Source organism: Oncorhynchus keta, chromosome 28, assembly GCF_023373465.1.
Source record: "Oncorhynchus keta strain PuntledgeMale-10-30-2019 chromosome 28, Oket_V2, whole genome shotgun sequence".
Taxonomy (NCBI): Eukaryota; Metazoa; Chordata; class Actinopteri; order Salmoniformes; family Salmonidae; genus Oncorhynchus; species Oncorhynchus keta.
Genome location: NC_068448.1, coordinates 1,645,049 through 1,662,105, shown reverse-complemented (window position 1 = coordinate 1,662,105; position 17,057 = coordinate 1,645,049). Strand labels below are relative to the sequence as shown.

Sequence of the window (17,057 nt, the reverse complement as noted above, 5' to 3'; positions counted from 1 at the left end):
GGACGAAGACAATTCTATTTACCAAGACTGGTCAAAATGTTGCAGTATATGAGGAATATGGTGTGATTTGGGTCCTTGCCTTCAGCCACAGCAGCTGTGTGAGGGCAGCCAGGGGGTGAAAGGTCAGAGAGGTGGTTGGATGACACGTCCAGGAAACGCAGGTGGACAAATGAGCTGACCAGGACCATGTCTGTCAGACGTCTGGGGAGAGAGAGGAGGGGGGGAGAGAGGGAGACACAGGGAGAGAGACGGGGTTGGGAGGCACAGGAGAGAGACGGGGTAGGGAGGTACAGGGAGAGAGAGGGGTAGGGAGACACAGGGAGAGAGGGGGTAGGGAGGCACAGGGAGAGAGACGGGGTAGGGAGGCACAAGGAGAGAGAGGAGGTAGGGAGACACAGGGAGAGAGAGGGGGTAGGGAGGCACAAGGAGAGAGAGGAGGTAGGGAGGCACAGGGAGAAAGAGGAGGTAGGGGAGGCACGGGGAGAGAGAGGGGTAGGGAGGCACAAGGAGAGAGAGGAGGTAGGGAGGCACGGGGAGAGAGGAGGTAGGGAGGCACGGGGGAGAGAGAGGGGGTAGGGAGGCACGGGGAGGCACGGGAGAGAGAGGGGTAGGGAGACACAGGGAGAGAGAGGGGGTAGGGAGACACAGGGAGAGAGAGGGGGTAGGGAGACACAGGGAGAGAGAGGGGTAGGGAGGCACGGGAGAGAGAGGAGGTAGGGAGACACAGGGAGAGAGAGGGGGTAGGGAGGCACAAGGAGAGAGAGGGGGTAGGGAGACACGGGGAGAGAGAGGAGGTAGGGAGGCACAGGGAGAGAGACGGGGGTAGGGAGGTACAGGGTGAGAGAGGGGGTAGGGAGGTACAGGGAGAGAGACGGGGTAGGGAGACACAGGGAGAGAGAGGGGGTAGGGAGGCACGGGGAGAGAGAGGGGGTAGGGAGGTACAGGGAGAGAGAGGGGTAGGGAGGTACAGGGAGAGAGAGGGGGTAGGGAGGTACGGGGAGAGAGACGAGGTAGGGAGACACAGGGAGAGAGACGAGGATAAGTCGCATTGCTGCTTATCCAATTATTTTAGATGAAACAATTGTCTTGGGTTAGGGGCTAGGGATGAGAGGCTAGGAGCCAACCTAAGGGCTGGCAGTTGATTTGGGACTGGGCCCGGTTGGCATCCCTATAGGCCCTGTTCAAAAGTAGGGCAAGTGCACTATAAATGGGATAGGGTGCCATTGGAGACCAGGTGTTTTGTGTCCTGTGGTGGTCACCTCACCTGTTTTCCAGTTGGAGCTTAACGAAGGCGTGTGCCAGGCCGTTCCCGGTGCGACACAAAAGAGACAACCCGGGGATCAGAATCTCCTTGGTCAGAGGGCATGGCTCGATCTGGAGAGGGACACATCAACACAACGCTCAGCTTAGCAGCAATGAAATAATCAATTCATGAATCAATGTATCAGAATAAATCCCATTTTATTGATTAGTTATCAGTTCACATTTTGAAATGTATTGTAGGTTAGGTTACCCATGTGATCGATAATCAACAACCAAAACGAAACAATGTCAATGTGCACCTGGTCCTCTTTGTCGGACATATTTTCCTCCTGTCCATCCTCATTCGCGTCCTCCTCTCCCTCCGACAGCGCCGTGGCCTCCTCTCCTCCGACAGCGCCGCGGCCTCCTCCCCTCCGACAGCGCCGCGGCCTCCTCTCCCTCCGACAGCGCCCCGGCCTCCTCTCCCTCCGACATCCTGCTCTCCGTTTAACAGTTTGTGCTGGGGACAAGTGAACGTCACTGGATAAAAAAAAAAAAAAAAAAAAATGTATTTCACCTTTATGTAACCAGGTAGGCTAGTTGAGAACACCTTTATTTAACCAGGTAGGCTAGTTGAGAACACCTTTATTTAACCAGGTAGGCTAGTTGAGAACACGTTTATTTAACCAGGTAGGCTAGTTGAGAACACGTTTATTTAACCAGGTAGGCTAGTTGAGAACACCTTTATTTAACCAGGTAGGCTAGTTGAGAACACGTTTATTTAACCAGGTAGGCTAGTTGAGAACACGTTTATTTAACCAGGTAGGCTAGTTGAGAACACGTTTATTTAACCAGGTAGGCTAGTTGAGAACACGTTTATTTAACCAGGTAGGCTAGTTGAGAACACGTTTATTTAACCAGGTAGGCTAGTTGAGAACACGTTTATTTAACCAGGTAGGCTAGTTGAGAACACGTTTATTTAACCAGGTAGGCTAGTTGAGAACACGTTTATTTAACCAGGTAGGCTAGTTGAGAACACGTTTATTTAACCAGGTAGGCTAGTTGAGAACACGTTTATTTAACCAGGTAGGCTAGTTGAGAACACGTTTATTTAACCAGGTAGGCTAGTTGAGAACACGTTTATTTAACCAGGTAGGCTAGTTGAGAACACGTTTATTTAACCAGGTAGGCTAGTTGAGAACACCTTTATTTAACCAGGTAGGCTAGTTGAGAACACGTTTATTTAACCAGGTAGGCTAGTTGAGAACACCTTTATTTAACCAGGTAGGCTAGTTGAGAACACCTTTATTTAACCAGGTAGGCTAGTTGAGAACACCTTTATTTAACCAGGTAGGCTAGTTGAGAACACCTTTATATAACCAGGTAGGCTAGTTGAGAACACCTTTATTTAACCAGGTAGGCTAGTTGAGAACACCTTTATTTAACCAGGTAGGCTAGTTGAGAACACCTTTATTTAACCAGGTAGGCTAGTTGAGAACACCTTTATATAACCAGGTAGGCTAGTTGAGAACACCTTTATTTAACCAGGTAGGCTAGTTGAGAACACCTTTATTTAACCAGGTAGGCCAGTTGAGAACACCTTTATTTAACCAGGTAGGCTAGTTGAGAACACCTTTATTTAACCAGGTAGGCTAGTTGAGAACACCTTTATTTAACCAGGTAGGCTAGTTGAGAACACGTTTATTTAACCAGGAGGCTAGTTGAGAACACCTTTATTTAACCAGGTAGGCTAGTTGAGAACACCTTTATTTAACCAGGTAGGCTAGTTGAGAACACCTTTATTTAACCAGGTAGGCTAGTTGAGAACACGTTTATTTAACCAGGTAGGCTAGTTGAGAACACGTTTATTTAACCAGGTAGGCTAGTTGAGAACACGTTTATTTAACCAGGTAGGCTAGTTGAGAACACCTTTATTTAACCAGGTAGGCTAGTTGAGAACACCTTTATTTAACCAGGTAGGCTAGTTGAGAACACCTTTATTTAACCAGGTAGGCTAGTTGAGAACACGTTTATTTAACCAGGTAGGCTAGTTGAGAACACGTTTATTTAACCAGGTAGGCTAGTTGAGAACACGTTTATTTAACCAGGTAGGCTAGTTGAGAACACGTTTATTTAACCAGGTAGGCTAGTTGAGAACACGTTTATTTAACCAGGTAGGCTAGTTGAGAACACGTTTATTTAACCAGGTAGGCTAGTTGAGAACACGTTTATTTAACCAGGTAGGCTAGTTGAGAACACGTTTATTTAACCAGGTAGGCTAGTTGAGAACACGTTTATTTAACCAGGTAGGCTAGTTGAGAACACGTTTATTTAACCAGGTAGGCTAGTTGAGAACACGTTTATTTAACCAGGTAGGCTAGTTGAGAACACGTTTATTTAACCAGGTAGGCTAGTTGAGAACACGTTTATTTAACCAGGTAGGCTAGTTGAGAACACCTTTATTTAACCAGGTAGGCTAGTTGAGAACACCTTTATTTAACCAGGTAGGCTAGTTGAGAACACCTTTATTTAACCAGGTAGGCTAGTTGAGAACACCTTTATATAACCAGGTAGGCTAGTTGAGAACACCTTTATTTAACCAGGTAGGCTAGTTGAGAACACCTTTATTTAACCAGGTAGGCTAGTTGAGAACACCTTTATTTAACCAGGTAGGCTAGTTGAGAACACCTTTATGTAACCAGGTAGGCTAGTTGAGAACACCTTTATTTAACCAGGTAGGCTAGTTGAGAACACCTTTATTTAACCAGGTAGGCCAGTTGAGAACACCTTTATTTAACCAGGTAGGCTAGTTGAGAACACCTTTATTTAACCAGGTAGGCTAGTTGAGAACACCTTTATTTAACCAGGTAGGCTAGTTGAGAACACGTTTATTTAACCAGGGAGGCTAGTTGAGAACACCTTTATTTAACCAGGTAGGCTAGTTGAGAACACCTTTATTTAACCAGGTAGGCTAGTTGAGAACACCTTTATTTAACCAGGTAGGCTAGTTGAGAACACCTTTATTTAACCAGATAGGATAGTTGAGAACACCTTTATTTAACCAGGTAGGCTAGTTGAGAACACCTTTATTTAACCAGGTAGGCTGGTTGAGAACACCTTCATTTAACCAGGTAGGCTAGTTGAGAACACCTTTATTTAACCAGATAGGCTAGTTGAGAACACGTTTATTTAACCAGGTAGGCTAGTTGAGAACACCTTTATTTAACCAGGTAAGCTAGTTGAGAACACCTTTATTTAACCAGGTAGGCTAGTTGAGAACACCTTTATTTAACCAGGTAGGCTAGTTGAGAACACCTTTATTTAACCAGATAGGCTAGTTAACAGTGGCAGTTAACCCACTGTTCCCAGGCCGTCATTGAAAATAAGAATATGTTCTTAACTGACTTGCCTGGTTAAATAAAGGTTAAAAAAAATAAGAAACTAGCTCCCTGGTATACAGAAATACCTGAGCTCTGAAGCAAGCTTCCAGAAAATTGGAACGGAAATGGCGCCACACCAAACTGGAAGTCTTCCGACTAGCTTGGAAAGACAGTACCGTGCAGTACCGAAGAGCCCTTACTGCTGCTCGATCATCCTATTTTTCCAATTTAATTGAGGAAAATAAGAACAATCGAAAATGTATTTTTGATACTATCGCAAAGCTTACTAAAAAGCAGCATTCCCCAAGTGAGGATGGCTTTCACTTCAGCAGTAATAAATTCATGAACTTCTTTGAGGAAAAGATCATTAGAAAGCAAATTACGGACTCCTCTTTAAATCTGCGTATTCCTCCAAAGCTGAGTTTCCCTAAGTCTACACAACTCTGCCAGGACCTAGGATCAAGAGAGACACTCAAGTGTTTTGGTACTATTTCTCTTGACACAATGATGAAAATAATCATGGCAAGAAGATATCCGTTCGTCTCTGTGAATGGTTCGTCCTCTGACAAATCAATTGTAAATTTCGGTGTTCCTCAAGGTTCCATTTCAGGACCACTATTGTTTTCACTATATATATTTTACCTCTTGGGGATGTCATTTGAAAACATAATGTTAACTTTCACTGCTATACGGATGACACACAGCTGTACATTTCAATGAAACATGGTGAAGCCCCAAAATTGTACTCGCTAGAAACCTGTGTTTCAGACATAAGGAAGTGGATGGCTGCAAGCTTTCTACTTTTAAACTCGGACAAAACAGAGATGCTTGTTTTAGGTCCCCAGAAACAAAGAGATCTTCTGTTGAATCTGACAATTAATCTTGATGGTTGTACAGTCGTCTCAAATAAAACTGTGAAGGATCTCGGCGTTACTCTGGACCCTGAGCTCTCTTTTTGACGAACATATCAAGACTGTTTCAAGGACAGCTTTTTTCCATCTACGTAACATTGCAAAAATCAAACGTTCTGTCCAAAAATGATGCAGAAAAATTAATCCATGCTTTTGTTACTTCTAGGTTAGATTACTGCAATGCTCTACTTTCTGGCTACCCGGATAAAGCACTAAATAAACTTCAGTTAGTGCTAAATACAGCTGCTAGAATCCTGACTAGAACCAAAAATTTTGATCATATTACTCTGGTGCTAGCCTCTCGACTCTGGCTTCCTGTTAAGGCAAGGGCTGATTTCAAGGTTTTACTGCTAACCGACAAAGCATTACATGGGCTTGCTTCTACCTATCTTGCCGATTTGGTCCTGCCGTACATACCTACACGTACGCTACGGTCACAAGACGCAGGCCTCCTAATTGTCCCTTGAATTTCTAAGCAAACAGCTTGAGGCAGGGCTTTCTCCTACAGAGCTCCATTTTTATGGAATGGTCTGCCTACCCATGTGAGAGATGCAGACTCTGTCTCAACCTTTAAGTCTTTACTGAGGACTCATCTCTTCAGTGGGTCATATGATTGAGTGTAGTCTGGCGATAGCTTTTCGAGCTAAAGGATAGCTGATGACCACCAACTGTGGTTAGCTGAATACTAACGTTAGCCAGTAAACTGGCTAGCTTCTGCCCTCTCTTCTGGCCTCTCTTCTGGCTAGCTTCTGTCCTCTCTTCTGGCAAGCTTCTGTCCTCTCTTCTGGCTAGCTTCAGGCCTCTCTTCTGGCTAGCTTCTGCCCTCTCTTCTGGCCTCTCTTCTGGCTAGCTTCTGTCCTCTCTTCTGGCAAGCTTCTGTCCTCTCTTCTGGCTAGCTTCAGGCCTCTCTTCTGGCTAGCTTCTGTCCTCTCTTCTGCTCTCTCTTCTGGCTAGCTTCTGTCCTCTCTTCTGGCAAGCTTCTGTCCTCTCTTCTGGCTAGCTTCAGGCCTCTCTTCTGGCTAGCTTCTGTCCTCTCTTCTGCTCTCTCTTATGGCTAGCTTCTGTCCTCTCTTCTGCTCTCTCTTATGGCTAGCTTCTGTCCTCTCTTCTGGCTAGCTTCAGGCCTCTCTTCTGGCTAGCTTCTGTCCTCTCTTCTGCTCTCTCTTCTGGCTAGCTTCTGTCCTCTCTTCTGTCCTCTCTTCTGGCAAGCTTCTGTCCTCTCTTCTGGCTAGCTTCAGGCCTCTCTTCTGGCTAGCTTCTGTCCTCTCTTCTGCTCTCTCTTCTGGCAAGCTTCTGTCCTCTCTTCTGGCTAGCTTCAGGCCTCTCTTCTGGCTAGCTTCTGTCCTCTCTTCTGCTCTCTCTTCTATTGTGGATTTCAGATTTGAGGTGAATATTATTATTATTATTTTGAAATTGGTGAGGCCGGTTGCAGGAGAGTGTTTTGAAGTTGAGTTAAAAAAAAAATATATATATATATATATAAAAAGACATGCGAAGAAAATATGTAAATATATATATACATATATATATATATACGGGACACGACAGGTATAATATCATGAACTAGCCACCTTCAATTTTTTTTTAAATAAATTGTAGTGAGCTAGCTTAAGTTAATCTAATTCAATTTGGGGCATAGTTTATTTTTAATTTAAAAAGGGTTTTACATTTACAGCTAGTTTGACACTTGTCTTCCTGACTTGGGGCTAGCCAGTACAGCTAACGCGTAACGTTACATGAGCTAACGTTGCGTCTCAAAAGACACTAAATCTAAAATAGTACAGACCATGATACCTCAATTTAGGCTTTTTTTATTCGCTATACGGTTAGTTAGTTAGTTAGCTAGTTAGCTAGTTGTTTCATCCAACTTTTTAACGTTACCGTTGACAATATTGTAAAGAAGCTGTTACCTGAGTGAGTTCGCCACAGCGTTATGGTGTCGTTTCCATGGAAACGAGATCAGCAGTCAGAGGGAGATCTTTCCTGCAACTTTTGCATGAAAAAAAACATGTTGGGTATAAAAGTCAAATCTCCCTGTATATAACCATGATTATGGATTATAATATAAATGGGGAAAAGTTCATATAAAATGCATTGTATTTGTGTAATAACAACATCAACTGAAGGTGTATAATGTGGGACAACTCTTTCCAAAACCAGTATCATGCCATGTTTTTCACTCAGAATGTAATTTCGTTCTTTGAATGAACCAATCCAGTAATAGTCTGAATAGCATGTTTTGCTCAGTGTAGGTCAAGATTGCCAATATTTTACACAATGTAATTCCTCTTTTCTTAAACCACACCTTGTGTAAAACCAAGTTTGGAAACACAATGTTGAGACAACCACCAGTAATGTAGAAATACATTCACAGCTCTTCTGTTCTCACTTACCACACTAAGTGAGAATACACCAACAGCACTATTATGTTTTCCATGTGTAATTCTCTCTCGTGAATGCCTTCCAAACAGTATACCAGTGATTGAAACTTGTCTCCTTCCTGGAAATTGTGTGGTGTTCAATCAGGACGAGGCTATGCGGACACTCCTGGCCAGGGTGCACTATGGGATGGCGAGGCCGGGCATGGACCCCCCAGATAGAATTTGTGCGCCCCCCCCTCCCCAGTTTTGTTTCACCATAAACATAAGAAATGGCATATTAATTACCATGCTCAGTTTTGCCAGTGTAGCCTGCCAGTAGCACAGACCGGAACAGAGGCTATATGCCAGTGTGCGCTCATAATCTGAGGGGGGTAGGAGAAAGGTACGTAATAATGTAATATTTTGTAGTTAAAATCCCCAAAATACATTCTGATTGGGGACCTTGCTATGTCATCATAAGATACCGCCTTCAATCCCTTGTTTAGGGAGCTCATTGGATCCCAGGGCGGGGTTAGGGAGCTCATTGGATCCCAGGGCGGGGTTAGGGAGCTCATTGGATCCCGGGGTGGGGTTAGGGAACTCATTGGATCCCGGGGCGGGGTTTGGGAGCTCATTGGATCCCAGGGCGGGGTTAGGGAGCTCTTGGATCCCAGGGCGGGGTTAGGGAGCTCATTGGATCCCAGGGCGGGGTTAGGGAGCTCATTGGATCCCGGGGTGGGGTTAGGGAACTCATTGGATCCCGGGGCGGGGTTTGGGAGCTCATTGGATCCCAGGGCGGGGTTAGGGAGCTCATTGGATCCCGGGGCGGGGTTAGGGAACTTATTGGATCGCAGGGCGGGGTTAGGGAGCTCATTGGATCCCAGGGCGGGGTCAAATTAACCTTTTTTTTCACAGAGAGGGAAAAAGAGTGTTCACCTTTGCAGACAGCTACAGCTAGCTTGGTTAAGTTTTGGTAGTGTCTCACTGAATAATCATATCTAGTTGGCTAAGCTTTGATCAGCGTGGATATTCCAAAATGTCTGGGTGTACCACTATGTTGAGACAAATGGAGAGCTCCTAGAGCAGCCTGCTAGCCCGACCACCGAGGCTTCCCCAGAACAATAAAAAAAAACAATTAAACATCAAATGTATCTTTTGTCTCTCTGTGTTTCATAATTTTCCTTCAATTCACAAGAGGCTAAATGTATCTCACTGGAGAAAGCCTCCGAGTGAGGTAAACAGCGCCCCTCTGTCTCAGTATGTGTAGACCATCTATCTGATGCTGTCTGGTCCAAACAAGTATGGCATTGTTGCCATAGCATTGAATGCAAGGGAAACCAGCGAGTATTTGGCCTGCCCTTGATAAAAAAAAAAGTATTAAATAATAGCCAATCAGTGTTGAGCTAAACTGAGTGAGCTCAACAGTGATTGGTCCTGGCGCACCAAAAAAGGGAGGGAAGCCAGCTTGGATTTGACTTCACACCAAAAAACATCAAAAGCCAAAACGTCATTGACAGAAAAAAAAAAACTTGAATTTTGTTGTGTCGTTGTCCTCCGGTGGCTAGCTAGCAAAACAATTGGCCCTTTTCTAAATTAGCCAAGGATGGAGATAGGGATTTGTGTGATGAGAGGAGACTGATATAGTCAGCTGTGTGATGAGAAGAGACTCTGCTGTAGTCAGCTGTGTGATGAGAGGAGACTCTGCTATAGTCAGCTTTGTGATGGGAGGAGACTCTGCTGTAGTCAGCTGTGTGATGAGAGGAGACTCTGCCATAGTCAGCTGTGTGATGAGAGGAGATTGCTATAGTCAGCTGTGTGATGAGAGGAGACTGCTATAGTCAGCTGTGTGATGGGAGGAGACTCTGCTATAGTCAGCTGTGTGATGGGAGGAGACTCTGCTATAGTCAGCTGTGTGATGGGAGGAGACTCTGCTATTGTCAGCTGTGTGATGAGAGGAGACTGCCATAGTCAGCTGTGTGATGAGAGGAGACTGCTATAGTCAGCCGTGTGATGGGAGGAGACTCTGCTATAGTCAGCTGTGTGATGAGAGGAGACTCTGCTATAGTCAGCTGTGTGATGAGAGGAGACTCTGCTATAGTCAGCTGTGTGATGGGAGGAGACTGCTATAGTCAGCTGTGATGAGAGGAGACTCTGCTATAGTCAGCTGTGTGATGGGAGGAGACTGCTATAGTCAGCTGTGTGATGAGAGGGGAGACTGCTATAGTCAGCTGTGTGATGGGAGGAGACTGCTATAGTCAGCTGTGATGAGAGGAGACTCTGCTATAGTCAGCTGTGATGAGAGGAGACTCTGCTATCGTCAGCTGTGATGAGAGGAGACTCTGCTATAGTCAGCTGTGTGATGGGAGGAGACGCTGCTATAGTCAGCTGTGTGATGGGAGGAGACTCTGCTATAGTCAGCTGTGTGATGAGAGGAGACTCTGCTATAGTCAGCTGTGTGATGGGAGGAGACTCTGCTATAGTCAGCTGTGATGAGAGGAGACTCTGCTATAGTCAGCTGTGTGATGGGAGGAGACGCTGCTATAGTCAGCTGTGTGATGAGAGAGGAGACTCTGCTATAGTCAGCTGTGATGAGAGGGGAGACTCTACTATAGTCAGCTGTGTGATGACGCTGCTATAGTCAGCTGTGTGATGAGAGACGAGACTCTGCTATAGTCAGCTGTGTGATGAGAGGGGAGACTGCTATAGTCAGCTGTGTGATGAGAGGAGACTCTGCTATAGTCAGCTGTGTGATGGGAGGAGACTCTGCTATAGTCAGCTGTGTGATGAGAGACGAGACTCTGCTATAGTCAGCTGTGTGATGAGAGGGGAGACTCTGCTCAGGGATATAACAAAGTCCTTTGTGAAATGGTGTGAGGCCAATTACTTGGACCTGAATGTACTGAAGACCAAGGAGCGAGTGGTAGATTTGAGGACAAATGTTAGATATTTTTTAATCCCATTTATATTAATTGTGAAGAGATTGGTACTGTTGACTCTTATAAGGACTTGGGTGTAATAGTGGACAACAAACTCAACTGGAAGTTGAATTGCCAGAACAGAGTTGACAGAGTCGACTAAAAAGCCCAATCCAGACTACATTATGAGGAAGCTTACATCATTGTTACGTGTCCTGTCCGTGTCACTGCAGGGATAAAAACAAATTCCCAAGTCGAGATTTTTTAATTTTTTTATTTTATCAGGTAAGTCAGTTAAGAACAAATTCTTATTGTCAATGACGGCCTAGGAACAGTGGGTTTAACTGCCTTGTTCAGGGGCAGAATGACAGATTTGTACCTTGTCAGCTCGGGGGTTTGAACTTGCAACCTTCCGGTTACTAGTCCAACGCTCTAAATCAAATCAAATCTAATGTATTTATATAGCCCTTCGTACATCAGCTGATATCTCAAAGTGCTGTACAGAAACCCAGCCTAAAACCCCAAACAGCAAGCAATGCAGGTGTAGAAGCACGGTGGCTAGGAAAACTCCCTAGAAAGGCCAAAACCTAAGAAGAAACCTAGAGAGGAACCAGGCTATGTGGGTGGCCAGTCCTCTTCTGGCTGTGCCGGGTGGAGATTATAACAGAACATGGCCAAGATGTTCAAATGTTCATAAATGACCAGCATGGTCGAATAATAATAAGGCAGAACAGTTGAAACTGGAGTAGCAGCACGGTCAGGTGGACTGGGGACAGCAAGGAGTCATCATGTCAGGTAGTCCTGGGGCATGGTCCTAGGGCTCAGGTCAGTTGAAACTGGAGCAGCAGCACGGTCAGGTGGACTAGGGACAGCAAGGAGACATCATGTCAGGTAGTCCTGGGGCATGGTCCTAGGGCTCAGGTCCTCCGGAGAGAGAAAGAAAGAGAGAATTAGAGAGAGCATATGTGGGGTGGCCAGTCCTCTTCTGGCTGTGCTGGGTGGAGATTATAACAGAACATGGCCAAGATGTTAAAATGTTCATAAATGACCAGCATGGTCGAATAATAATAAGGCAGAACAGTTGAAACTGGAGCAGCAGCACGGCCAGGTGGACTGGGGACAGCAAGGAGTCATCATGTCAGGTAGTCCTGGGGCATGGTCCTAGGGCTCAGGTCCTCCGAGAGAGAGAAAGAAAGAGAGAAGGAGAGAATTAGAGAACGCACACATAGATTCACACAGGACACCGAATAGGACAGGAGAAGTACTCCAGATATAACAAACTGACCCTAGCCCCCCGACACATAAACTACTGCAGCATAAATACTGGAGGCTGAGACAGGAGGGGTCAGGAGACACTGTGGCCCCATCCGAGGACACCCCCGGACATGGCCAAACAGGAAGCATATAACCCCACCCACTTTGCCAAAGCACAGCCCCCACACCACTAGAGGGACATCTTCAACCACCAACTTACCATCCTGAGACAAGGCTGAGTATTGCCCACAAAGATCTCCGCCATGGCACAACCCAAGGGGGGACGCCAACCCAGACAGGATGACCACATCAGTGAATCAACCCACTCAGGTGACGCACCCCTTCCAGGAACGGCATGAGAGAGCCCCAGTAAGCCAGTGACTCAGCCCCTGTAATAGGGTTAGAGGCAGAGAATCCCAGTGGAAAGAGGGGAACCAGCCAGGCAGAGACAGCAAGGGCGGTTCGTTGCTCCAGAGCCTTTCCGTTCACCTTCCCACTCCTGCGCCAGACTACACTCAATCATATGACCCACTGAAGAGATGAGTCTTCAGTAAAGACTTAAAGGTTGAAACCGAGTTTGCGTCTCTGACATGGGTAGGCAGACCGTTCCATAAAAATGGAGCTCTATAGGAGAAAGCCCTGCCTCCAGCTGTTTGCTTAGAAATTCTAGGGACAATTAGGAGGCCTGCGTCTTGTGACCGTAGCGTCCGTGTAGGTATGTACGGCAGGACCAAATCAGAGAGATAGGTAGGAGCAAGCCCATGTAATGCTTTGTAGGTTAGCAGTAAAACCTTGAAATCAGCCCTTGCTTTGACAGGAAGCCAGTGTCGAGAGGCTAGCACTGGAGTAATATGATCAAATTTTTTGGTTCTAGTCAGGATTCTAGCAGCCGTATTTAGCACCAACTGAAGTTTATTTAGTGCTTTATCCGGGTAGCCGGAAAGTAGAGCATTGCAGTAGTCTAACCTAGAAGTGACAAAAGCATGGATTAATTTTCTGCATAATTTTTGGACAGAAAGTTTCTGATTTTTGCAATGTTACGTAGATGGAAAAAGCTGTCCTTGAAATGGTCTTGATATGTTCTTCAAAAGAGAGATCAGGGTCCAGAGTAACGCCGAGGTCCTTCACAGTTTTATTTGAGACGACTGTACAACCATTAAGATTAATTGTCAGATTCAACAGAAGATCTCTTTGTTTCTTGGGACCTAGAACAAGCATCTCTGTTTTGTCCGAGTTTAAAAGTAGAAAGTTTGCAGCCATCCACTTCCTTATGTCTGATACACATGCTTCTAGCAAGGGCAATTTTGGGGCTTCACCATGTTTCATTGAAATGTACAGCTGTGTGTCATCCGCATAGCAGTGAAAGTTAACATTATGTTTTCGAATAACATCCCCAAGAGGTAAAATATATAGTGAAAACAATAGTGGTCCTAAAACGGAACCTTGAGGAACACCGAAATGTACAGTTGATTTGTCAGAGGACAAACCATTCACAGAGACAAACTGATATTTTTCAGACAGATAAGATCTAAACCAGGCCAGAACTTGTCCGTGTAGACCAATTTGGGTTTCCAATCTCTCCAAAAGAATGTGGTGATCGATGGTATCAAAAGCAGCACTAGGAGCATGAGGACAGATGCAGAGCCTCGGTCCGATGCCATTAAAATGTCATTTACCACCTTCACAAGTGCCGTCTCAGTGCTATGATGGGGTCTAAAACCAGACTGAAGCATTTCGTATACATTGTTTGTCTTCAGGAAGGCAGTAAGTTGCTGCACAACAGCCTTTTCTAAAAATTTTGAGAGGAATGGAAGATTCGATATAGGCTGATAGTTTTTTATATTTTCTGGGTCAAGGTTTGGCTTTTTCAAGAGAGGCTTTATTACTGACACTTTTAGTGAATTTGGTACACATCCGGTGGATAGAGAGACGTTTATTATGTTCAACATAGGAGGGCCAAGCACAGGAAGCAGCTCTTTCAGTAGTTTAGTTGGAATAGGGTCCAGTATGCAGCTTGAAGGTTTAGAGGCCATGATTATTTTCATCATTGTGTCAAGAGATATAGTACTAAAACACTTGAGCGTCTCTCTTGATCCTAGGTCCTGGGAGAGTTGTGCAGACTCAGGACAACTGAGCTTTGAAGGAATACGCAGATTTAAAGAGGAGTCCGTAATTTGCTTTCTAATAATCATAATCTTTTCCTCAAAGAAGTTCATGAATTTATCACTGCTAAAGTGAAAGTCATCCTCTCTTGGGGAATGCTGCTTTTTAGTTAGCTTTGCCACAGTATCAAAAAGGAATTTCGGATTGTTCTTATTTTACTCAATTAAGTTAGAAAAATAGGATGATCGAGCAGCAGTAAGGGCTCTTCGGTACTGCACGGTACCGTCTTTCCAAGCTAGTCGGAAGACTTCCAGTTTGGTGTGGCGCCATTTCCGTTCCAATTTTCTGGAAGCTTGCTTCAGAGCTCAGGTATTTTCTGTGTACCAGGGAGCTAGTTTCTTATGAGAATTTGTTTTTGTTTTTAGGGGTGCAACTGCATCTAGGGTATTGCGCAAAGGTTAAATGGAGTTCCTCAGTTAGGTGGTTAACTGATTTTTGTCCTCTGGCGTCCTTGGGTAGACAGAGGGAATCTGGGAGGACATCAAGGAATCTTTGTGTTGTCTGTGAATATATAGCACAGCTTTTGATGTTCCTTGGTTGGGGTCTGAGCAGATTATTTGTTGCAATTGCAAACGTAATAAAATAGTGGTCCGATAGTCCAGGATTATGAGGAAAAACATTAAGATCCACAACATTTATTCCATGGGACAAAACTAGGTCCAGCGTATGACTGTGACAGTGAGTGGGTCCAGGGACATGTTGGACAAAACCCACTGAGTCGATGATGGCTCCGAAAGCCTTTTGGAGTGCGTCTGTGGACTTTTCCACGTGAATATTAAAGTCACCAAAGTTTAGAATATTATCTGCTATGACTACAAGGTCCGATAGGAATTCAGGGAACTCAGTGAGGAACGCTCTAACCACTAGGCTACCCTGCCGTAATAAATGAATACTCTACTCTACTGAGGAAGTTAAGGCGATGAATTCTATGGATATCAATCAACGAAGAGGTAATATGCTAAGAACAATATGTTGAAGATTGTATTGGGTGCAGATGACTGAACTGCTCACCTTTGTGTCTGTATCTGCAGGTATATAGACGAGGAGGCATACAAAGGTATTGGTATGTCACATGTACCATCATCCTCCCTGACCTCTTCAATGAATATCCCATAGGCCTCGACATTATGGACTTCCTGTTTACATTCACCACAAAAACAAAGGTGTGAGTACTGTTGTGTTTATGTTAATCATCTTTATTATTTACTATTTTGGGGATTTAACAAACGTCACCCTCCCTTCACACCTCTGATGAATACAAAACAGGAAATCTGTTCGATCACCGTGCAAAATCATTCTGGCTGTGGATACGGAGAACATCAACGAGCCAGAGGATACACGGGCATTCGGAAAGTATTCATACCCCTGGACTCTTCCCACATTTTGTTATGTTACAGCCTTACAGGCTGACAACACCGCTTGCAAAATAAATGTAGAAATCTATATTATTCAATTATTGCACCCACACTGCTCGCGAGCCAACGAGCGTCTGCGTTGCCAAGGGCTAAAATAGAAGTCAGTTCTATTTCTGACGCAGATCGTGCTGCAAGTCCTGCCTCTCCCATCTCCTCATTGGTTTATAGAAGCAGGTACCCACGTGAGAGTTTGTTTTGATATTTTAACCTGCGTGTCGTGATCGCGTTTGGTGTGGGGGGACAAAATACATTTATGCACGATGGCGCATGCTCGCAGCCAGGTTGGGTTCAGTGTAACAAGCTTAAAATATCAAAACAAACATTACATTTACATTACATTTAAGTCATTTAGCAGACGCTCTTATCCAGAGCGACTTACAAATTGGTGCATACACCTTATGACATCCAGTGGAACAGCCACTTTACAATAGTGCATCTAAATCTTTTTAGGGGGGTGAGAAGGATTACTTACCCTATCCTAGGTATTCCTTGAAGAGGTGGGGTTTCAGGTGTCTCCGGAAGGTGGTGATTGACTCCGCTGTCCTGGCGTCGTGAGGGAGTTTGTTCCACCATTGGGGGGCCAGAGCAGCGAACAGTTTTGACTGGGCTGAGCGGGAACTGTACTTCCTCAGTGGTAGGGAGGCGAGCAGGCCAGAGGTGGATGAACGCAGTGCCTTTGTTTGGGTGTAGGGCCTGATCAGAGCCTGGAGGTACTGAGGTGCCGTTCCCCTCACAGCTCCGTAGGCAAGCACCATGGTCTTGTAGCGGATGCGAGCTTCAACTGGAAGCCAGTGGAGAGAGCGGAGGAGCGGGGTGACGTGAGAGAACTTGGGAAGGTTGAACACCAGACGGGCTGCGGCGTTCTGGATGAGTTGTAGGGGTTTAATGGCACAGGCAGGGAGCCCAGCCAACAGCGAGTTGCAGTAATCAAGACGGGAGATGACAAGTGCCTGGATTAGGACCTGCGCCGCTTCCTGTGTGAGGCAGGGTCGTACTCTGCGGATGTTGTAGAGCATGAACCTACAGGAACGGGACACCGCTCCTGAACCAATTATATTAATTTGGGGACAGGTCGAAAAACATTAAACATGTATGGCAATTTAGCTAGCTAGCTAATTTGTCCAATTTAGCTAGCTTGCTGTTGCTAGCTAATTTGTCCTGGGATATAAACATTGAGTTGTTATTTTACCTGAAATGCACAAGGTCCTCCACTCTGACAATTAATCCACACATAAAACGGTCAGCCGAATCATTTCTAGTCATCTCTGTTTCTTCCAGGCTTTTTCTTCTCTTGACTTTATATTGCGATTGGCCACCTTCATAAATTAGGTGCATTACCACCACTGACCTCGTTCGTCTTTCTGTCACCCACGTGGGTATAACCAATGAGGGATAGCACGTGGGTACCTGCTTCTAT

The 17,057-nt window shown here is 45.2% G+C and overlaps 1 pseudogene; it reads right to left on the bottom strand.

The window, feature by feature from the left end:
* Nucleotides 1-1,646, bottom strand: part of LOC127912973 (leucine-rich repeat-containing protein 23-like) — a 24,655-nt pseudogene extending 23,009 nt beyond the window's left edge.
* Nucleotides 1,647-17,057: the final 15,411 nt, after the last annotated feature.